This window comes from Hemiscyllium ocellatum, chromosome 8, assembly GCF_020745735.1.
Source record: "Hemiscyllium ocellatum isolate sHemOce1 chromosome 8, sHemOce1.pat.X.cur, whole genome shotgun sequence".
NCBI classification, from domain to species: Eukaryota; Metazoa; Chordata; class Chondrichthyes; order Orectolobiformes; family Hemiscylliidae; genus Hemiscyllium; species Hemiscyllium ocellatum.
This window is the reverse complement of record NC_083408.1, coordinates 4,645,135-4,667,624: the sequence shown is the minus strand read 5'-3', so window position 1 is coordinate 4,667,624 and position 22,490 is coordinate 4,645,135.

Sequence of the window (22,490 nt, the reverse complement as noted above, 5' to 3'; positions counted from 1 at the left end):
GCTGTCAAAACAGCAACGAAAACTCAGGTTTCCATTTCCCAGCTAATTGTTACATTTGGAATAGTCTGATATTTAGCTAGCATCTGTGGCTGTGCTTTCTATTCAGCAAAACCCGTTCTGTCTTAAAGTGAACAGACATGCTTTCAGCTTCATAACAACTCCCCACTTCAGAAATAAAATGAACCATCAGAACGAAAAGATGGTTTCATTTCTTTTCCTCTAATTCCTAATCCCATTATTATGAAATACAAAAGTACAAATCTCAGTTATACCATTCTGTACACATATATAACACTGGAATAAGTCAAATCTTATCTGTACTGTTTCTTTAAAATCCACAATAACACATCTGCTATCACATTTTTCTGGCCCACGGCATGTATATTTTGTAAGTTTATAGTCGGTAACAGAAGACGCCCAATGAAATGGTCTCATATTTTGGTCTTAAATATCCCAAAACTTCCGACAGGATTGTCGTTGTTGTCCACAACCACCTCCGACAATTTGTTTGTAATATGAACATTAAAAAATTATCAGGCCAGTACGAAACTAAATCATTCTTTTTCAATAATGAAGATTTTGTTTTTTTTTTCTGGTGGATATTGCATTTTTTCGACAAGTAGCCAATTAGCCATTCAATTACATTGTCATCTTTCTGCATCAATGCTTCTTCGTCCATTAAATTCCTAGCATCAGGCACAATTTTCAAGAGATTTCAAAATATTTGTTGCAGTTAAAACTGGTGCGGTAATTAATCCTGGTTTAGAATTCTCAAATGCCCCCTGGCATTGTTCTGTCCACCACAATTCTGTGTTCTTCTTTATTACATCCATCAGTGGTGCCAATACGCTGCTGACATTTGGAACAAACTTATGATTGAATCCACGCAGTTCCAAACATCAAAGAACGTCATTCTTCGAGGATGGTCGTGGAAATTCCTCAATGTCCTTCTTCTTTGTGTTCCATGGGATCAACTTTCCATGTCCAATGTAATGTCTCAAGAGCATCGCCTCTAACTTCGCGAATTCTGTTTTCTTTAAGTTTTTTTTTAACCAAGTCTGCTTCTTGTAATCGTTCAACGTGCTGTGCCAACTGTAACATGGGAGATAGATAAGCTGCAGAATTTGTTCATCTGGCCACAACTTTGTTCCTGAGTCTTAATTGTGGCTGGAGCATTATTCATTCTCATGGCATACTCGATAACGTTTTTATCAGACCGGTATCTTAACCAGATAGGTTATCTGACACAACTATTTTTTTTCATTTGAAAGGGGCCACTAGTCCTGGCTTTGAATGGATTACCACTGGTGGATATACTAATGCGTCATCCCCACTGGAAATCGTCAAAGATTTAGAGTTTTTATCTGTCACATGCTTCACTCTGTGCTGTGCCCTCTTCAGGTGCTGTTTAGCTAACTCACCTACTCTTTCTAATCTCTCGCTCACCTCATATACATACTCCAAGTGTGAAATCCCCAACTTTGGTCCTGTCAATTTATACTTAAGTAATTCAAAGGACCTCACACTTTATGTACAAATATTAACTCAAAGCGAGTAAACTGAGTAGATTTATTTCGGACATCTCCAATGGCAAAGAATTTAAAGGGGCATCTTTATTCCAGTCATTCAGGCAATCTTGATAGTATGCTGTAAACATGGTCTTCAGCGTCTGAGGCTAACTTTCCAAGGCTCCCTGGGATTCAAAATGGGCCACTCTTGATTTGAAGTGCTGGATGTCTAAGCTATCCATGATTTACTTAAACAGCTGAGCGGTAAAATGAGACCCATGGTCTGACTGAATCTCTCTGGGCAGCCCGCAGCGAGTAAAGAAAACTACCAACTCCTTCACCTGCCTTTTTGTCTTAACACTCCGTAATGGAATTGCCTTTAGAAATCTGGTAGACACATCTATGATGGTCAGCAAATATTGGTTTCCACTTTTCTTTTAGAAAGGGGAACTAAAAAATTAGCCATAACCCATGTGAAAGGTTCTTGGAATACAGGAATTGGCAACAAAGGTGCTGATTTTATTAATGTCTGTGATTTACCTACCATTTGGCATGCATGACGTGCACCAAAAATGAACCATGTCCTTGTGCATTCCAGGCCACAACAAATGCTTTTGTACCTTATCCTGAGTCTTCTGAACAACTAGGTGACCGCCTGCAGTTAGTTCATGTGCTTCCCGTAACACTTTCTGATGCACTTCGGACCATTTCCCTTCTGCACTAACCTGTCGTGGTCTCCATTTTAATTTTAGGATTCTATCTTTAAATTGATAACGTTTGACAATATAATCAGATTCCTTTGTTGTTTGTGAATATGGTTGTAAGTCCATTAGCATTCCAGGACGAAACACCTCTGCCTGTTCAGGTTTTGTTTCCTGCACCGTGACATCAAACAGGGTGCCAGTTAACTGAACATCAGCTCCTTCGTCTTTTTCTTTCGTTTCTCCTTCCTGCTGTAACTTATGACAGTGGGATCTTGTTACTACACTGTCTGGAAAAATTCCTCGGTATTTTTCTTTTAACTCTCCAGTTCCCTAGTCTTCCATTGGCTTCTCCACCACAAGGGTGCCTCTCCCACCTTGAATCCTGCTAAATCGTTCCCAAGAACAAACTGTATTCCTGAAACTGAAACTCTCTTACACACCGTCACTTTTACTTCCCCAAACTTGATTTGGCACTCCAACCTGATGTTACACAAGGGAATGCTTAATTTCTGTCCCCATTCCACAGATTATCACAGTCTTGAGTAATATGTCAGGAAGAGTGAAAATACTTCGATCACTGACTATTAGTGGCTGAGCGAAAGTGAGGATTGCAGATGCTGGCGATCCGGGTTGAAAAGTGTGGGGCGAGAAAAACACAGCAGATCAGGCAGCATCTGAGAGGTAGGAGAGTTGACGTTTCAGGCCCAAGTTCTTCATCAAGAAAGTGGTGGCAAGGGAGAGGAAAGGGGGCTAAGAAATAAATAGGAGGATGGGGTGGAGCCGGGTGGAAGGTAGTTTGGAAGGCGAGCGGTAGATGCAGGTCGGGGGTGATGGTGATAGGTCGGAGAGGAGGATGAAGTGGATAGGTGGTAGGGCAACTGGAACCCTCAAACTACACAACATCAATATCGACTTCACCCATTTCCAAATCTCCCTTTCCCCAGCCTCATCCCAGATCCAACCTTTCAAATTAGAACCACCCTCTTGAAAAGTCTTAATTGTCCATATTCCCACCAATCCATTCCACCCTCCCCTCCGAGATATCACTATCACTCCCACTTACAACTTGCCATCGCCTTCCCAGTGACTCTCCCACCAGCCCAGCTCCTACACTCCTATTTATCTTTCAGCCCCCTTGTTCCCCCACCACATTCCTGACGATGGGTTTATGCCTGATATGTCGATTGCCCTGGTCTTCGGGAGCTGCCTGATCTATTGTGCTTTTCCTGCGTCTCATTTCTCAACTATTAGAGACTGAGCAGATCCCGTATCTCGTAAATTGTAACCTCTTGTCCTCCCCACTCCAAAACCCTCACACCTCAGTTCTTTCCGAGTAAAGTTTATCCACAGAGATGATTTATTTATAGAGATCAGGCACTGCCTCCATACCCAGTCCCTGCCTCAGTTGTACACTCTCCTGCAGCTCATCGGCTCTACTTGAGTTCTCATTTAATAGTTTCACTAGGCTTAGCCTCTTTTACCACATCTTTTCCCAAAGTGTCTTCCTTCAATGCCCAGCACTGTGTGTTCCAGCTTATTGCAGTGAAAACACATTTTCCCTGTGGCCTTCTTCATCCAAAGGTGCTGTACTTTTATGTGTTCCACTCACTTTTAGTGTGAACAGCTGAGACGTTTCACCACCTTTCAACCTCTTTGGGCTTCTTTGTCCACCTGTGGAAAAGTATTGCCAGTGTGTTTTACTATATGTTTTGCAGTGTAGGATCTCCCCTTCTCCAAATTTCTGTCCCTCACAGAATGAAAATCCTCCCAGAAGCTAAATTTCATCTTATGCACCAATGCATATTTACCTGCAATTTCTGCCGCAGTTCTCATTTCCTGAACTTTCAATTCATTCACATGAATTATTTACCATCTCTGGAAGTGAGTTTTTAAACACCTCTAGCAGAATAATCTCCCTTGGGGCCTCACAGGTCTTATCCATATTTAAGGCCTGCACCCATATGTCAAAATGATTGTGTTTTATTCTTTCAAACTCAACATAACTCTGACCTGTTTCCATCTCTATATTTCTGAACTTCCGTCTATATGCTTCGAGTACCAATTCATAAGCAATCAAAACAGCGTGTGTGACATCTGCATAATTTCTTGATCCCTCATCTGATAGCGCTACACAAAACTCACCAGCTGTGTCCACCAGCTTAGTCTGAACTAGCATTACACACAAGTTCACTGGATATACCATCTATTTTTCGAATGAAATACAAAAAGGTTTTGACATTTTTCTCACCGAAATATAGCAAAATATTAACATAGTAGTATGTGTCCCTACATTCTCCCTTTACCTTCATCCTGTTAATTTAACTTTCTTAACTAATTTCCAACTTCTGAATTTCATATTCTCTCTAATTCTTTTTCCTCTCTTTCTCTTTCTCTTTTTTCTCTCTTTCTGTCTCTTTCTTTATCTTCTAAGTCGTGTTGCCTCGTTTGCAATTTAAGTTTTTTTTTCTAACTCGACTGCATTTGCCTGTTTCTCTGATACACCAAAGTGCTTGACCAACTCTATTACAATTTCAGCTTTACTTTTGTTCCTGGTGAAACCCAATTCTAACTTACTTGTTAATTCTAAAAGTATGCACTTCCTCTGTCTTTCTAAACTTACTTGGCAAATTTGGGAATCATCTTCAAACTCCAGAACTTCTTTAGTAATGCTAAAAGCCATTTCTTGTAATTTAATAAACAAGGAAACAAAATGAAATGAATTTTCTCATCATTGTCTCTTTCATTTGAAGATCTAGGTCACTTACTGTCAAGTGATGGAATCTGCTGGGGCCTTTTGTACCCCAAATCTGTCCTAATCCCATGTAACAAACCCTCAAACTGTTATGATGTAGATGTCGAACCCATCTGTTAATTAAAACTACACACTCAGAAAAGCTTGCATCGCCTCTTAAAACATGAGTGGGAGAGAATTCCCAAATTCAACTGTTAAAAGAAAAATAACAATTCACAAGTATGTAAGTTAGATCGTTGAGCTTGAAGGTTTGTTTTCAGATGTTTCGTTACCATGACGAGGTAACATCATCAGGGTCTGGGTGACATACTGGAGTATGTCCCGACTCTCTATTTACAGGTTTTGGTTTCTTACGTTGGATGATGTCATTTCCAGTTCTTTTTTTAAGGGAAAGTAGATAGGATCGAAATTGATGTGTTTATTAATGTACTTCTGGTTAGAACGCCATGCCTCTACGAACTTTCGTGCGTGTCTTTGCTTCGCCTTTCCTACAATGTGTGTGGAGTCCCAGTCAAAGTGGTATCATTCTTTGTCTGTATGTATGAAAACTAGTGATCGTGGGTCATGTCTTTTGGTGGCCAGTTAGTGTTCATGTGTCGTGGTAGCACAACAACAGGAACGTTTGAAATGGTGGAAAAATTATTTTATATACACTGTTTAATCAGTGTGTGTTCAGATAAGGAAGATTGTTCATATGTGTACAACATATTATGAATGAACAATGGAGACACAGTTAACGAAAAATGGTGCACATGATGTATAACATTTATAAAGCATGAAAATATGATTTGATCATCATCTGAAATGATATGTACCCTTCTCTCAAAGTTCCCCCTTTTCTGGGATTCCTTACTTTTGTCTCTCATTCTTATCAGGATGTGTGTTATAAATCTTGCTTATGGTGTCCCAACTTATTTCAGTTAATCCCATTTCTACCAGGAATTCAATATATTGGCCTGCTGGGTCTTTCCAAGCTACTGTCTGTCATATTATTGGAGATATAGATTCTGGCATCAGACTCAGCATTTGAACACATTACTCTGTTGTCAATGCACTGTACAAAGGACCACAGCACACAGGAATTGACAAAACGTTGAGAGATGTACATCTACTTCTTTCAATAATGTAGTTTATCCATTTTTCTTATCTTCACATCTACATCTTATCTCTCGTTCTCTCTTTGTGTCTATTTAAGAAATCCATAATTATTCTTGGTGTCCCATCTCTCAAATCTCCTTTCGGTTTATATCTATTGCTCTTTTCTTGATGTAATGTGATTATAATTGAGCAATATAACTCCAAAGACTTTCAGGAGGAGACGGCCAGAGTTAATTGGGAGGGATGCCGAGCAGGGAGGAACATGGAGCAGCAATGGCAGGAGTTCCTGGGGCTAATTCAGAACATAACGAAATTCATCCGAAAGAAGATGAAACATACTCATGCGAGGACAAGGCAGCCATGAATGATCAGGCACATAAGGGACAGCATCAAACCAAAAGAGAAAACATACAATGTGGTGAAGATTATTGGGAATCCAGAGAATTAATTGGCTCTGGAACGACATAAGGCTGGTATCACTGACACTAAAGAGCTCTTAATCATGGTCAGGGACAGAAACAGAGGGAAACGCATTCACTTTAAAACCGAAGATGGCATTAATGAAGGAAAAGGATTCAGATGAAATTAACAGTTGAATTAAAATCAGTTAAATGCTTTTGCACAATTTGTCAGATCGAAAGCATGACCCAGGGAGAGACCCTCAGCAGCATGAGAATTTTAGAAAATTGAAGTATTTCCACATCAGAAACCAGAGTTGGTCACTGCGTACAGGGCTGATGGGCGAATGGGTCTCGATGTGAACTGGGGAACAGACAGAATTGCATTGCAGATATTGCAGTTCAAAACAGCGTTTTCATATGGTGCTGTAGACCACAGCAGCAGGAGAAGCAGACCTGCATTCAACCACAACCTGTAACTTTTTTGCCCAGGATAATCCTTCAGTCTGCCATTATCATCTACACGATCTATGGCTCAGTGACGAGTGTGGGTAAACGTGTCAAGGTCAGAACCACGTGAACCTAAATCTGATGCTAACCCATTAAAGCTACCGTACTTTACCAACAGATCTGATTGAAGCTCTGCAGTCCTGTCACATTTAGTCACAAATGGCGGTGGACGACTGAAAAAAAGGACGCAGGAAAGGGCTCCACAAACATCCCCATCCTAAATAACGGAAAAGCCCTGCACCCTCAGCGTAAAAGACAAGGATGTAGTATCTGCAACATGCTCAGCCAGAAGTGTTGAGTGAATGATCTACCTCACCCTCGCCATGATACCCACAGATGCACAGGTGCCAGTCTTCAACCAATTCGATTCGCTGCCCTTGCCATGGAGAAACAGCTGAACACATTAGATATGACAAAGACAGTGGGCCCTGACAAAATTCCTGCAATGAGACTGAAGATAGGCATTTGGAAGTTATTGGGCTAGTATAGGTTAGGTAGGATTCGGTCGGCGCAACATCGAGGGCCGAAGGGCCTGTACTGTGCTGTATCCTTCTATGTTCTATGTTCTAAGACTTGTGCTGCACAACAAGCCGTGTCCTTTGGGAAGCGGTTTCATTCCAGCTCCAACTCTGACAATTTCCTGGCAATTTGGAAAATTACTCAACTATTTCCACTCCCTTACGAGAAGAATAATTACAATTTAACAATTACTATGCCCTTAGTCCCATCACAATGCTCAAATTGGTGGGAGTTCTTTTTGACAGAGCTGTCAAGCAGCACAGCAATAACCTGCTCAGTGTGGTTTCTGATAGGTCCCCATGTGGAAATGGTGCTATTGTGGAAATGTCATTGGATTACTAATCCAGACAGTGATAATGTTCTGGCAGCTGGTGGAAGTTAAAATACAATTAATAAAACATTGAGATATAAAATCTGGTGTCAGTAATACTTACCCAATGAAGCCAATGTCGAATGTAAACATCAGTTTACATCCGCAATGTACCTTCAGGAAGTAAATCTCCCGTGCTTTCCAGGTCTGGCCTAAAAGTGACTCCAGACTCACCAACATGTGATAAACTCTTCAATGGCCTCTAAAATGGCTCCAACATTATCATCCCTGTTTGTAATCTGCCTCACCCTGTCAAGGTTTTGTATATTTCACTGAGGTACCACTCATTTTGCTAAAGCACATGGAATGTAGGTTCATTCGATCCAAATTCTGCTCCCACAACAAGCCTGGCATCCCAGAGGTCAGTCTGGTCATCCTTTACTGCTCTCCCGCAATGTCAGTATTGTCCGTTATTAGGTAAGGAGACCAAAACTGCCCACAATTCTGCACATTGTTCGAGATGGGGTCTCATTAAGGGCCTGTACAACTGCAATAAGACACCCAGACACATGGACACAAATCCCCCTGTAAGGAAGGCCCAACACGCAATTTCGCTCTCCATTGTCAAACCATGCCCTTCTGTTAGCCCCAGTCCCATAGGATTCGAATTTGCATAGTAGGCTTGGGGCTTGATCAAAAATCTTTCTGAAAATCCAATCGTATTGCATTGATTACTTCTCCATTATTTTGCTGAACGTCAGTCTCTCAAATATGACTCTCATTTGATAAATCTCTGTTGCCTTTGTCTCAGTCACATGACTTTCAGTTAAAGTACTTTTCCCATTACGTTTATTTGCTAATTGTATTCTCCTCCCTTTTTCTCTCTCACCAGATTAAGTTTTCCTTGTATTGCTGGGAAGATTGTTATCTTTTTTGTTTTGTTTTCTTCTGTGAAGAAATAACTGAAATATTTGCTGCATAGTTCTGCCATTTCCCTCTTCTCCGTTCTCCGTTCTCTGGTTTCAGACTGTAACGAAGCTGCACGTTGTTTCCCCTTAATTTTGCCATTGGGTAATTTTGGAGCTGATAAGCTCCATCCCAGGGAACATCCTGGTGAATCTCCTCTGCAACCCCCTCCAGTACAATCACATCTTTCCTGTCATGTGGTTCCCAGAACTACACAAATAATTCCATCTTGGCCTAACCAAAGGTCTGCATAGTTCTTATAATCTGTGCCTCGATGAATAAAGGCTATGCTTACGCGCCCCTTTGCTTTCTCAACTTGTGTATTACCCTATCCAGTCACATTCAGGGATGTGGGGAGTAGCTCCCTCTGAGCGGCCTAGTGTGCTGCCATTCACTGAGTACTCTCCTGTCTGCTTTCTTCTTCCAAAGTGTATCATCTCATATTTATCAGGGTTAGATTCCATCTGCCATTGATCTGTCCATTCCATCTGTGTCTTCCTGTAACATAAAACCAGCCTCCTCACTGCCAACCAATCGGTCATTCGTTGTATCAAACACAAACTTAGTTATCACACTCTTCCCACCCTTCGTGCACATTCACAGATACACCATTTATGAATATTACAAATAATAAGGGTATAGATCACACAACACCAGGTTATAGTCCAGCAGGTTTATTCGGAGGCACTAGCATTCGAAGCGCTGCTTCTTCTTCAGGTGGTTGTGCGCTTTGAAAGCTCCTGCCTCCGAATAAACCTGCTGCTGTGTGATTTTTAACTTTGGCCACCATAATCCATCACTAGCACCTCCGAATCACAAATAATAAGGGACACAATTCTGCTTCCCGTCGTATACCATTGGACACCAGCCTCCAGTCACACAAACAGGCTTCTACCACCGCCCTATGACTCCTACCACTAACGTTGATTTAGATGCAACTTGGCAAGTCACTAATGACGCTTTCCTATTGCCTGGTTATTCTGTTCCACTTGACAAACTTGATGAATACCTGGGGATTCTCCCTGAACTTGCCTGCCACCAGATTTCCATGCCCCTGTATTAGTCAGCCCTCTCCGAGTGAAGAATTCCCTCCTTATTGCAGTATTAAATGACCTGTCCCTTATCCTACCATTATTTGTCTTAAATGTAGAGTAGACAGCCAGAGAAACATCCTGTTTATTTCCACTTTGTCATGTGTTTCGTGAATTTTCTAAATTTCACTGCGATTACCTCGCATTCTTTGAAATCCTAGAGAACACAGGTCGAGTTTCTGCATCAGACAATCTCACCATCTGAGGGACGAATTAGGAGAATGTCCATTGCACTTTTTCTGTGGTCAGCATATTCTTTCTCAGATTAGCTCACCAGTCCTGCACACAATCGTCCAGGTACAATCTCACCAACCCTGTACACAATCGACCAGGTACAGTCTCACCAACTCTGTACACAATCGTCCAGATACAGTCTCACCAAAATACTATGAAACTACTTCAACATTTCATTGCAACGATATTCTGAATCCTTTAATTGAAGGTAAACCCAACTTTAACTTTTCACTTGCATATATTCTTCCAAATACCCTTCAAAATATTTGGAAGTTATCAAGTATGATTTCCTATCAAAAATGCATACATTCTCTCCAATTTATTTCCTTTCAAAAATGATTCTTTCCAATGTTGCTGTTAATTTCTAAATATCCAGTATTACATCCTGTCTCATAGATTTCAAATGTTTCTCTACGGATGTCAAGTTAATTGGTCCGCATTTCTTTACACTATCACTTTTTCCCTTTCTAGATGTCTGGATCCATTCCATTCATCTACCTACCACGCTTGGATCACGTTTATTACCTTCCATTTATCTACAATGGCTTTCCGCCCTCTTGCAATGTACAGGAAAATAAAACACAGCTTTTGGCAGTGTAATTAATACTTCTTCAAAGTTTGCGAGAAGATTTGTAGCTCAGGTGCTAGTTGTTGTGGTTCTGTTCGCCGAGCTGGGAATTTGTGTTGCAGACATTTCGTTCCCTGTCTAGGTGACATCCTCAGTGCTTGGGAGCCTCCTGAGAAGCGCTTCTGTGATGTTTCCTCCAACAAACACATTGACCTGGATCCGATATACTGACCACTGCAGCGGACAGCTGGAACTGACAACCGGAAGTAGCGGATACAAGCCGGAGGATACAACACAGAAGCGTTTCACAGAAGGCTCCCAAGCACTGAGGATGTCACCTAGACAGGGGTCAAAACTTCTGCAACACAAATTCCCAGCTCGGCGAACAGAACCACAGCAATTAATACTTCTATTGCTGATTTATTTCTGACATTTTGAAATGAATTACATCTGTTTCGTTAGACTGACCAATGCTCCATCCAGCTATATGTTCAAGTGCTACCTTGTTACTGATATGAATTGACATTGTGTGTTTAGTTCCACAAGCCCTACATGATCACTTGGTATTTGTGGGTGATTATCTGGGTCCTCCTTCATGAAGACAGATGCAAAGTAACTGGTTATTTTCTCGGCCATTTCCCTGTTCTCGACAATAAACAATCCTCTTTCGATTACAAATTTCCACATTTGACTATGCTTTTATTTTGTTTCCTTTGAAATATAGATCGTATATTTATGCAGTCTTTGTGTTCCTATTTGTTAACATGCATGATCGCTTTCTGATTTCCTTATCAGTTTCATGGCCCTCCTTGTGTGGATTATAAATTTCTGACATTTCTCAGGTTTCCATAATGCCTGGATTTCTTCTGAAGTAACTTCTTATGATAAATATAATCTTTAATTTATTATGTTAACCATCATGAAGTCACTTTTTCACTCTTGGGTGTTTTTACCTGAAAGAAATAGACTTTTGTTTCAGACTTTGCGGTATTTCTATAAACCAGATATCTCCAGGAATACGGCAAGAGGACAGAAAAAAGATTGTGGAGGCCTGGCGGATATTTTCACATCATCTGCTGGCCATGAATGAGGCCCCAGATGACTGGAGGGCAGGGATTCCTGTGCTCTTATTCAAGAAGGGCTACAAAAAAAACCCTGGGAACTATAGACCAGTAACCTGGACATCTGTGGGTAAGGTACTTGAGGAGAATCTGAGAGATAAGATAAACATATATTTAGAAAGGCAGGGTGTGATAAGGAACAGTCAGCACGGATTTCTATATGGGAGATCATGGCTGACAAATTTATTAGAATTCTTTGATGAAGTCACCAGCAACGTTGACGAGAGCAGGGTGGTATATGGAGTCCAATTGATTGTAGAAAGGCCTTCAATAAGGGTTCACATGGTACGTTGCTCTGGAATGTTAGATTGCATGGAATGGACTGTGAACATGGCAAATTAGATACAAAATTGTCTTGATAGTAGGAAGCAGAGAGTAATAGTCAAGGATGTTTGTCGGATCAGAGGCCTGTCACTAGTGGAGTGCCTCAGTGGTCGAGGCTGGGACCATTAATGTTTGTGTTGTGTATAATGATTTATTTTCTAATGGCATAATTACTAAGATTGAAGATGGCACTAAATAATGTGGTCTCGTGGACAGTGAGGTTGTCAGAAATTGCAGCAGGACCTTGATCAGTCTGGGACCTGGGCCAAGAAATGACAAATGGAGTTGAATGTGGATAAATGTGAGTTCTTGCATTTTGCAAATTCAATTCAAAGTCGGAGTTTCATGAGGAATGGTTGAGACTTAAGGGTTGTAGTGGGACAGAGGAACCCTGGAATTCAGGTGCACGGTTCTCTGAAAATTGATTCAGAGATAGACAGAACAGTGAAGAAGGCCTTTGGCACCCTGACCGTCATGAGTCAGGGCATCGAATATCGAATTTGGGGAGTTATGTTGCAGTTGTACAGGATGTTGGTGAGGCCATACTTGTAGCATTATGTTCAGTTTGTTCACTTTGCTCGAGGAAGGATGTTATTAAACTGGAAAGAGTGCACTAAAAATTTTCACGAATGCTGCCAAGGACTCTAATATCTGGATTTTAAGGAGAGTTTCGAATTGCTAGGAATTTATTTTTACTTTAGAGTGTATAACACTGATGGGGAATCTGATGGAAATATATAAGATCATGGGAGGCATAACAGAGTGAATGCACTCAGTCTTTTTTCAGCAGGGTCGGGCAATCCCGTACAGGATTGTATGCATATGGAATGAGCTGACAGTGAAAGTGGTTGAGGTGGGTACATTAACAACATTTAACAAGCATTTTGACAAATACTTGGATAGGAAAGGATTACAAGGATACCGGGCAAGCGCAGGGAATGGGTTTAGTGTGAATGGACATTTTGTTTGGAATGGACCACTTTGGGCGGAAGGGCCTGTCTCTATGCCGTATGGCTCTGTGACTTGAACAACCATTGCTTGTTTCTCACTCAATATTATATTTTGCTCTTTTCCAATTCACCCTCTAGCCTACATGCTTCCTCGACCTTTAAATATAATGTCCAAAATTTCTATATTGCATGCAGACACTTATGAAATTTACTTTTTACAACATGAGCAGTCACTCAGTTAACGCAGTTCCGGTGCAACTTGACACCATCCAGTATTACTGCAGCACCCACAATTATTTGTTACTCATTCACAGGATGAGGGCATCGCATTTATAACCAGCATTTATTGCCCGTACCAGTGGGCAGTTTAAAGTCAACAGCGTTGCCTTGGTCTGGAGTCACAAGCAGGCCAGACAAGGGAAGGACAGCAGTTTCCTTCCCTAAAGGATATTAGTGAACCAGATGAGTTTTTCCAACATTTGACAATGGGTTACTGGGCATCATTAACCATTGATTCCAGATACGTATTGAATTCACATTCCACCATATGCCATGGCAGGATTCGAACTCGGGTACTCAGAACAGTTCCTCGGGCTCTGGGCTAAGATATCAGCGATAATATCACCAAGTCATTGCTATCCAAAGCAGATACTTGCATATCCAATTTCCAGAGCATATGATGAAAAGTATTTGCGCCTCAGTTTTGTTCTCGATATATAACACACCAATGTTTGCTTCTCCTTGCTATTTGTTAGATCCACCCAAACTGATTCTGTGGAGTCTGAGGGACAGGGTCTGTGACGTTATTAGCGATAGACTTGGACAGGACGTTTGGAGAGGCTCACCTCGACGTTTAGATAATCTGAAGAACTGGTCAGCAATGCAGGACAAATATCAATGTCCTCCCCGCTCTGCCAGGATAAGAGTCATCGTATTCTCTCTGCTCCCTCACACTCACTGTATATCTGTTTCAATACTTATCCCCGAAGAAGGCTCACATTTTATCTCCAAATTAGGTTAAAAAAAGACCACTCTAACTATTGATTTCGGCACATTCGCATTCCCATTCCCACTTTTTGTCTCACTGATGCAATAACACGGCAGGGATACACCACTGTGGTCAGACTCCCTCTGGACAATTCACCCTTCTCCACCTCCAGCACGAACAGCAGGGCCACCCACTCCCACCCTCATTCCTTTTCTCCCTTTCTCCCATTCCAGGAGAAACAGCCTGGAAGAGGGCAGAAAGGGCCAAGCCGGGTGGGGGAGTGCCGGATATCCGTTCCCTCAGCCCCCAATCACAGCCTATGGGGAGTATCCTGCAAAGAGCTGGAGAGGACCAGGAGGCCTTATGTGGAGATTCTGAAACACGCACGTCCTACCAACCGAGTTCGGAGCAATATTCAGTAAAGAGCAAAAGCACTAGTGTCATTAAGACATAAATAAATAAGTTTTTGATTTATAAGGAGATCAAGGATTCCAGGGAGAAGGTAGGAGAATGATGTTGAGGAACATATAAGAAATGATAGAATGGCATGTCAGACTTGATGGGCCAAATGGCCTAATTCTGGTCCTTTCACTAATGCTTGTGTGGTGAAATGCTATCAGGTATTCTTTTCCTGAGACAGCAGCAGAGGCTGGGTTTGATGCATATTTGATTGGAAGAGTCCGTGGTAATGGTGTCAGAGTTGGAGGGCAGAATGATTTATGTCTATTCCTCGTTATTGTCTTCTTATATCCGAAAAGGGGCAGTGATTCGATGTGAGGTTAACACAGTTTTTAAACAATGGGTCCCATAATGAAATAAGGAAGTCCCTTTCCCTTTAGTGTTGTGCTACCTGTGGTGTCCTCATCCTCAGGAGCAGTGAATACTCAGTTATTGAAGACATTCAAGGCTGAGCTTGATTGATCTTTGCTGAACAGGAGAGTCAATTTTATTGGGAACAGACACGTGTCAGATGGTCAGACACAATTGGATCAGCTATCAGCATTCTGAATGGTGCAGCCGAATGGTCAACTGCCGACCCTATCCAATGTGCTGTACTTTCATCCAGCTCTCGATGCTATTACAGACATACGCTGTTGCCCCTACCCTAAGTGTTGTTTCCTCTATCCACCCCTCGAGTCTATTACAGGGTAGGGGACCACCCCATTCAGTCTCACAGAATCGTTACAATGAGATGGGTGGAGACCATTCTTCCCTCGAAGGAGTTACACAGGAATATAGAATGAAGTAATTCAGCTCGTTGAGTACATTACACAACCCAGTAGGAGGCCATTCAACCCACCTGAACTGCTGCCTAAGAACAGAGATGCTGTCGCTAACAGGAAATAGACAGTAGAGATAAATGAATATTTTTACACAAGTATAACTAGTTTTGCCTCAGAGATCACTATGAGGTCATCAATGATCAATAATCTATGTCAAATATCTGGATGGAGGGATTGAATAGATATCATTCGATATATCTTCGAATGGACGGAGTAGCTGCATTGTGATATAGACAGGGCAAGTTAGTGAGCAAACCTTCAGTCGAAATAATATAACGTGAGTTGTCTATTGTGGTAGGAAGGATAGAACAGCAGGAAACAATTCAAATGGAGAGAGATCACAGAACTCTGTGATGCAGATATTTTTTTCATATTCCCGGTACATGAATCATATGAAGTCTGTCTGCAGATGCAGCAAGTGACTTGGACAGTAAGTAAAATGATGCTGTTTGTGGCCATGAGTATTCGGTTCAATCAGAAATGTTTTACTTCATCTGTACAGGGCATTGCTGAAAGCACATCAGATTCACTGGGTGCAGTTTTGATCCTCGAAACTAAAAAAAGGGTATAATTCTTTCGAAGATTTTTAAAGATGTGTCTCTTTACTCATTCCTGAAATGAAAGCCTTTTGTTATCAGGGATTATCTGTTTATATCTTAGATGAAAAATCTTATTAAACCCGGTTTTCAGAAACGTGTATCAGCTGGATACATGTTTTCTCGTGTTAAGGAGGCTAAAGCTGGATAATATTTTTATACCAATGAGATGCATTGATATTAACACAAATATTATAAAGATATTAACCCATTTTTAAAAATTACGCAGATACATATAAACATGTCATCAAATTATGAAGCGGGCACCTTTTCTTTTGTTAATGACAGACACTGTGCATAACAACAGCAATGATGCTGCATACAGCATACAGTCCATTATCATCCATTCCAGAGAATGTTCATGGAGAGTACACATGGCCCAGTTTGGTGTTCAGTTGACATTATTATATTTTTCCACACAGAGACGGAGAAAAATATTACCTGCCTCAGAAGCAGTAGCCAATTGCTCTCTGCCTCTGACTGTGTTCTGCCTGAAAACAAGGCATAAGAGCAGAAAATCCCTGAGACAATTTTACCTCTCGTGGAGGATTCCTGATGAGGATTCATATGAATCTCTCCACTGCCCGAAGCAAAGGGAATTCAGCCAAATCCAACTGTTCCGGGAAAAAAACATTCCATTACCAGACATTTGCGTCAGTAGAATATCTCCAGTGGCAGAATAAAAAAACATTTGAGACACTGTATCATTTTACCATTTGTTCAGCGTTCAACTTTGTGTGTCTCACAGGTTTCTCGAAAACTATCCAGTCTGACACCTATATCATTGGCCACATGACTAAATGGGTTACATTTGAAATTTGCTTTCACCAAGAGGTGTAGGAAAAGACATTAATGACCCTCGAACATTTGTCAGAATATGAACAAAAGATTCTCAAAGGGCTGTTAAAGTGTGAATTCCCTTCCCCAGAAGTTTGTGATGCCTGGATATTTCCATTTATTAAACAGTGTGTGTTAAACATTTGACAGACAAATGAAGGTAGGAAGATGATACACAGACAGAAAACGATTGCTGAGACGATAATCAGAACACAGTGCGTGGTGGAGCAGTGACAAGGTGTCTCATGACCAACTCCTGCTCCTCAGTCCTATGTTGCTATGTCCCATTCAACCCCTCACAGATCCTGCAAGGAGCAGATGGGGGCCACTTGCTCCAATACCTGGTCCATTGAAACACAGGATCTCAGTCAGTCCCTCACAACTGTCACACACAGATTGGTATGGATTGGAAAATGTTATTTGGAAAAGTAGGCTGGCTTCGAAAGATGTCTCTGGTCTCTTTAAAACTTGTGCTTCATTTGTTGGTCATGGACTAGACCAATATTCATCATGAATAAAGCCATCATACCTCACTCAGAGATGACTCAAATATGCTTTGCTCTCTCTGATTGCAACATTCAATAACAGAACATCCAGGAAAATTACAACTATTTACTTTAAAATTCATGAAAATGAGAAGTAAGGAACAGGATCAAGTAATTCGAACAGTCAAGCCATCGTATACAATCATGCCTGATCTACTGTAAACATTAACTTCTCTTTAATGCCCAAGTCTTCACACCTCTCAGCTCTCTGACAGGTCAACTATCCATCTAGCTCCTATTTAAATAGTTTCAGTGACGTAGCTCACTTAACTCTCTAGCCCAGACAATTCCTGACAGTAATTACCCTCTGTGAGAGAACAACGCCATAATCACACTGTAATTGAAGCCCAGTACATGACATTTCATCACAGATCATTAACGTGGATAACATGAATAGGACAGGCCTCATCAGCCTCTCTCTGAACCTGGAATAACAATCTGAATTGCAGTTGTCACGTACAATTCTCTGTTAAAATATCCATGAACTGTGATGAAATGTCATGTACTGGGCTTCAATTACACAGTGATTATGGTATTGTGGAGGAGACAGAAAACAGAGAGAATTGGGGGACATGGCAGTTCAGACTGGAGGGAGGGGCAATAATATTCCCCAGTCATCAGTATTGGAATGTTACCGTTTATACCTCAATTGAAGAACAGATTCAAGGATACATTTAAAGTGAGGAATGAGGAGTAAAATCTGTTTATTGAACACAAAATATCGGACAAAATGATTTGCTGTCCATACTAAACAATGGAAAGTACAAAGAGATAAGATGCATTCATAATATTGAGCTACATTAATTGAAATGTGTATCACAAAACCACAGAAGTGGTCTGCAATCTTTCTCAATCATTATTTGGCCCACTGCCGAGGTGCTGATTTCCCCTCTGTCAGTGATCCACCGCGTTGAGAGTCTCTGGTGCAGAATCTCAGTATCGAGCAGGATTCTCAGTTCCTGCTGCTGTTCACACAGTCGATTTAAATTAAACCACCTTCTCACTGTGTAAAAAAAAACAATTGGCCTTTTGGACTCTGGTTAACTGTCAGCAACTCAGCTCTGTGATATTATTGAAGATAAATGATCTGGGATCACAGCCAGTATCCGCACAGTGCTGACAGGGTATGGCACCAGATAAAGGCCTTGCAGACCATGAGAATTTCTAAATAAAACTTCCATTTTCTGTCTGTTCCTGTCTATCTCCCGTCCTGATGTCTTCTGATCTATCCAACTCACGTGCGTTTAACATCCCTCCAATCACTCCCTGTTTCCAAATTGTGCAGTTGGAGAGCTTGACGTTGTGGCCATTTTAGAGAAATGGATAGAGCAGGGACAGACTGATCGTTGGAGGGTCCGGGCTTTAGATGCTTCATTAAGAACAAGAAAGGCACTAAAAGCGCGTGGGGGGGGGGGGGTGGGTGGCATTGTGAATCAAAGAAAATATGACAATATTACGTTTGTGGAAGGGATCTTTGGAAAGGACTCGTCTACTGAGTTAGTATGGGAAGAGGTTACAAACAAAAACGGAGAGGTCACCCTGTTGACATTTCTCGATAGCCCTCTGAAAAGTTCCAGAGATGTAGATAAGGATTACAAAGATGATACTGGATAGGAGCGAAAATAACAGAGTATTGTTATGGATGACTTTAACTTTCAAAATATTGAATGGAAACGCTACAGTTCAATTGCTTTATATGGGTCAGTTTTTGCCCAAAGTGTGCAGAATGGTTTCCTGACACAGTATGTAGATAGGCCAACAAGGGCCAAGGCCAAATTGGATTTGGTACTGGGTAATAAACGAGACCAGGTATTAGATTTGGAGGTAGGTGAACACTTGGCTGATAGTGACCACAATTCAGTTGTGGAAAGGGACAGGTGTATACCGCAGGGCAAGAGTTATAGTTGGGGGAAAGGCAATTATGGTGCGATTAAGAAAGGTTTTAAGATGCTTAGGATGGGGAAAGAAACTACAGGGGATGGGCACAATTCAAATGTGAAGCTTTTTCAAACAACAACTACTGTGTGTCCTTGATAAGTTTATACATGTCAAGAAAGAAGGAAGTGGTCGAGTGAGGCTGCTGTGGTTTAGTGAAGAAGTTGAATCTCTTGTCAAGAGGAAGAAGGAGGGTTATGTAAAGATGAAACGTGAAGGCTCAGTTCGGGTGCTTGAGAATTGCATGTAATCTTGGAAGGACTTAAAGAAAAAGATAAGAATAGCCAAGAGAGAGCAAGAGAAGTCTTTGGCAAATTGGATCCAGGAAAATCCTCAAGCTTTGTATCAGTATGTCATGAATAAAAAAATAAACAAATTAAGATTAGGGCCAATCAAGTACAGTAGTGTGAAGTTGTGTGTGTAGTTCAAGGAGATAGGACAGGCACTAAATACATATTTGAATCAGTATTCACAATGAAAAGACAATGCTGTCGAGGCCTATATGGAGGAAAAGCTATTAGATTAGATGGGATTGAGGATCGTACGCCGGAGATGCTAGCAATTCTGTAGAGTGTGAAAATAGATAAGTCCCCTTGGCCAGATGGGATTAATTATTGGACACTCTGAAAAGTTATGGAGGAGGTTTCAGTGCAATTGGTTCGAATCTTTACATCGCCATTGTCTACAGGAATAGTACCAGAAGACTGGACGACTCAAATATTGTCCCCTTGCTTAAGAAATGGAGAAGAGACAACCCTGGTTATTGCATACTAGGCTTACTTTCGTTATAGTTAAAGGGTTGGAAAGGATGAGAAGAGATAGGATTTATTATCATATAGAAAGGAATCATTGGATTAGGGATAGTCAACAAGGCTTCGTGAAGTGTATGTCATGCCTCACAAATCTTACTGAGTTCATTGAGAAGTTGACCAAACAGGTGGATGAGGGTAAAGTGGGGTATAATGATTTCAGTAAAGCGTTTGATAATACCCCCATGTGAGGCTATTACAGAAAATATGGAGAATGTGGAGTTGGAAAAGCAGAACAGATGTGGCAGCGTCCAAGGAGTAGGAGAGTCGATGTTTCATTTGAAAGCCCTTCATCAGGAATCACTGTTCTGGTCTCCAGCATCTGCAGTCTTCTCTTTCTCCGATCTCCTTTGATGCTGCCTGACCTGCTGTGCTTTTCCAGCACTACACTTTCGACTCTGATATCAAACACCTGTAGTCCTTACTTTCTCCCAGAAAATACGGAGATGTGGAAATGAGGGTGATTTAGCGGTTTAGATCCGAAATTGGCTATCTGAAAGAAGACAGAGGATAGTAGTTAATGGGGAAGGTTCATCCCGAGTTTGGTCGCTCGTGGTATACTGTAAAAGTCTGTTTTGGGGCGACTGTTGCTTGTCTTTTTGAAAATGACCTTAATGAGGGAATGGAAGGATGAGTTAGTAAATTTAAGGTTTACATTAAGTTCGGTGGAGCTGTGGGCAGTGCTGAAGAATGTTTCAGGTACCAAGCTGTAATGATCTACGTTCATGAGCCTACAATGGGCTGAATAGCTTCCTTCTCTGATGTAACAATTATGAGGTACTCTGACCCACAATAAAAGCTTTAGATGCCTGGAGAGACAAGCTGGTCCAGTAAAGGATACTCCTGCACAAACATTCATCATCTCCTCCTGTTCTCTGATATGCAGCGGCCTCAAAATATCTGCCCAAACAGAATAGTTTGATTCAAATTCAAGCAGTCAGGATGCTTATCTGAGGGGATTGCCATCAGAGGATTTAATGAATAACAACATTTCAGAATAACACAAATAATAAAATAATATCAGAACAGCATAATAATTGGCAACAGAGTAAAACTTACAGTTGTAAGTAGTTCCAAGTTCAAAATTGTGTTCAGTTTTGGTCACTTTGTTATGGGAATGATGGTATTAAACTGGAACTTTACAAGGATGTTACCAAGACTCAAGGGTCTGAGTCATAGGAAGAGGTTGAATAAGCTGGGACATATCTCTTTAGAGTGCAGGATACTGAGGGGGGCATGAAGTGCTTCGAGATGCTAGTCATGGCCCACATCAGTTCCAGTCTCCCAGCCTGCCTCGATCCCCTACAATTTTCCTACCAGTGGAATGGGTCCATAGCGGTGCCATGTCCCTGGAACGTCTGGACAAAGAGGACACCCACGTTACATTCCTGCTCATTCACTATAGGTTCACCTTCAACACATTTATTCCCTTCAGACTGATCACAAAACTCCCTGACGTTAATCTTGGTTTAGCCCTCTGAAATTGGATCCTCAGCTTTCCGACCTACAGTGCACAATCAGTGAAAGTAGGTAGGTGTGTCTCTTCCATGGTAACATTCAACACTGAAATCCCAACGGATGTGTCCTCAGCCCCCCACTAGACTCCCTGTACACCCACGACTCTATTGCCAAATTTTGAACGAACGCCATCCACATGTTCATTGATGACACCATTATAGTAGGACAGACACACAATGATGGCAAGTCAAAATACAGAATGGAAATAGAGGACTTGGTGATGTGCTGCATTGGGACAAACCACTCTTTCAACGTCGGCAGAACTAACCAACTGATCAATGACTTCAGAAAGAAAGGAGGAGAACATGCCCCCATCTGCATCAATGGAACTGAAGGTGAAAGAGTGGAAAGCATTAAGTTGCTTGGAGTGACGGTAACCGACTTAACGTGTAGATGTGACAGTCGAGATGGCACAACAACGCCTCTTCTTTCTCTGGCAGCTCAGGACATTTGACATGTTCACAAGGACCCTCACCAATGTCCACAAATGCACCACTGAGAGAAAACTATCTGTGTGCATAATGACCTGGCGTGGCCACAGACCTGTCCAGGACAGTAAGAAAAATGACAGAGGTTGTGTGCACAGCCCATGTCATCACGAAAACCAACGTCCCATCCATTGCCTCCATTTACACAGCTCACTGCCGCGGAAAGGGTGACAACATTATCAAACACCCATCGCACTCTGGATCTCCTACAATCTCTTCCATCACGCAGACAATACAGAAGCTTGAACACTCAAACCAGCGGCTCATGAACAGTATCTTCCCAGCCATTATTAAACTGAGGAATGGACTTTCTAACTTCAAGTAATGCTGATCGTACTCACATTGATGTTGCCTATTGCATGCCCTTTCTGGTGTAGCCTGTATGCCTCAGTCTAAGTTTTTCCTTTACCCTATGATCTCTATATCCTTGCTTATTGT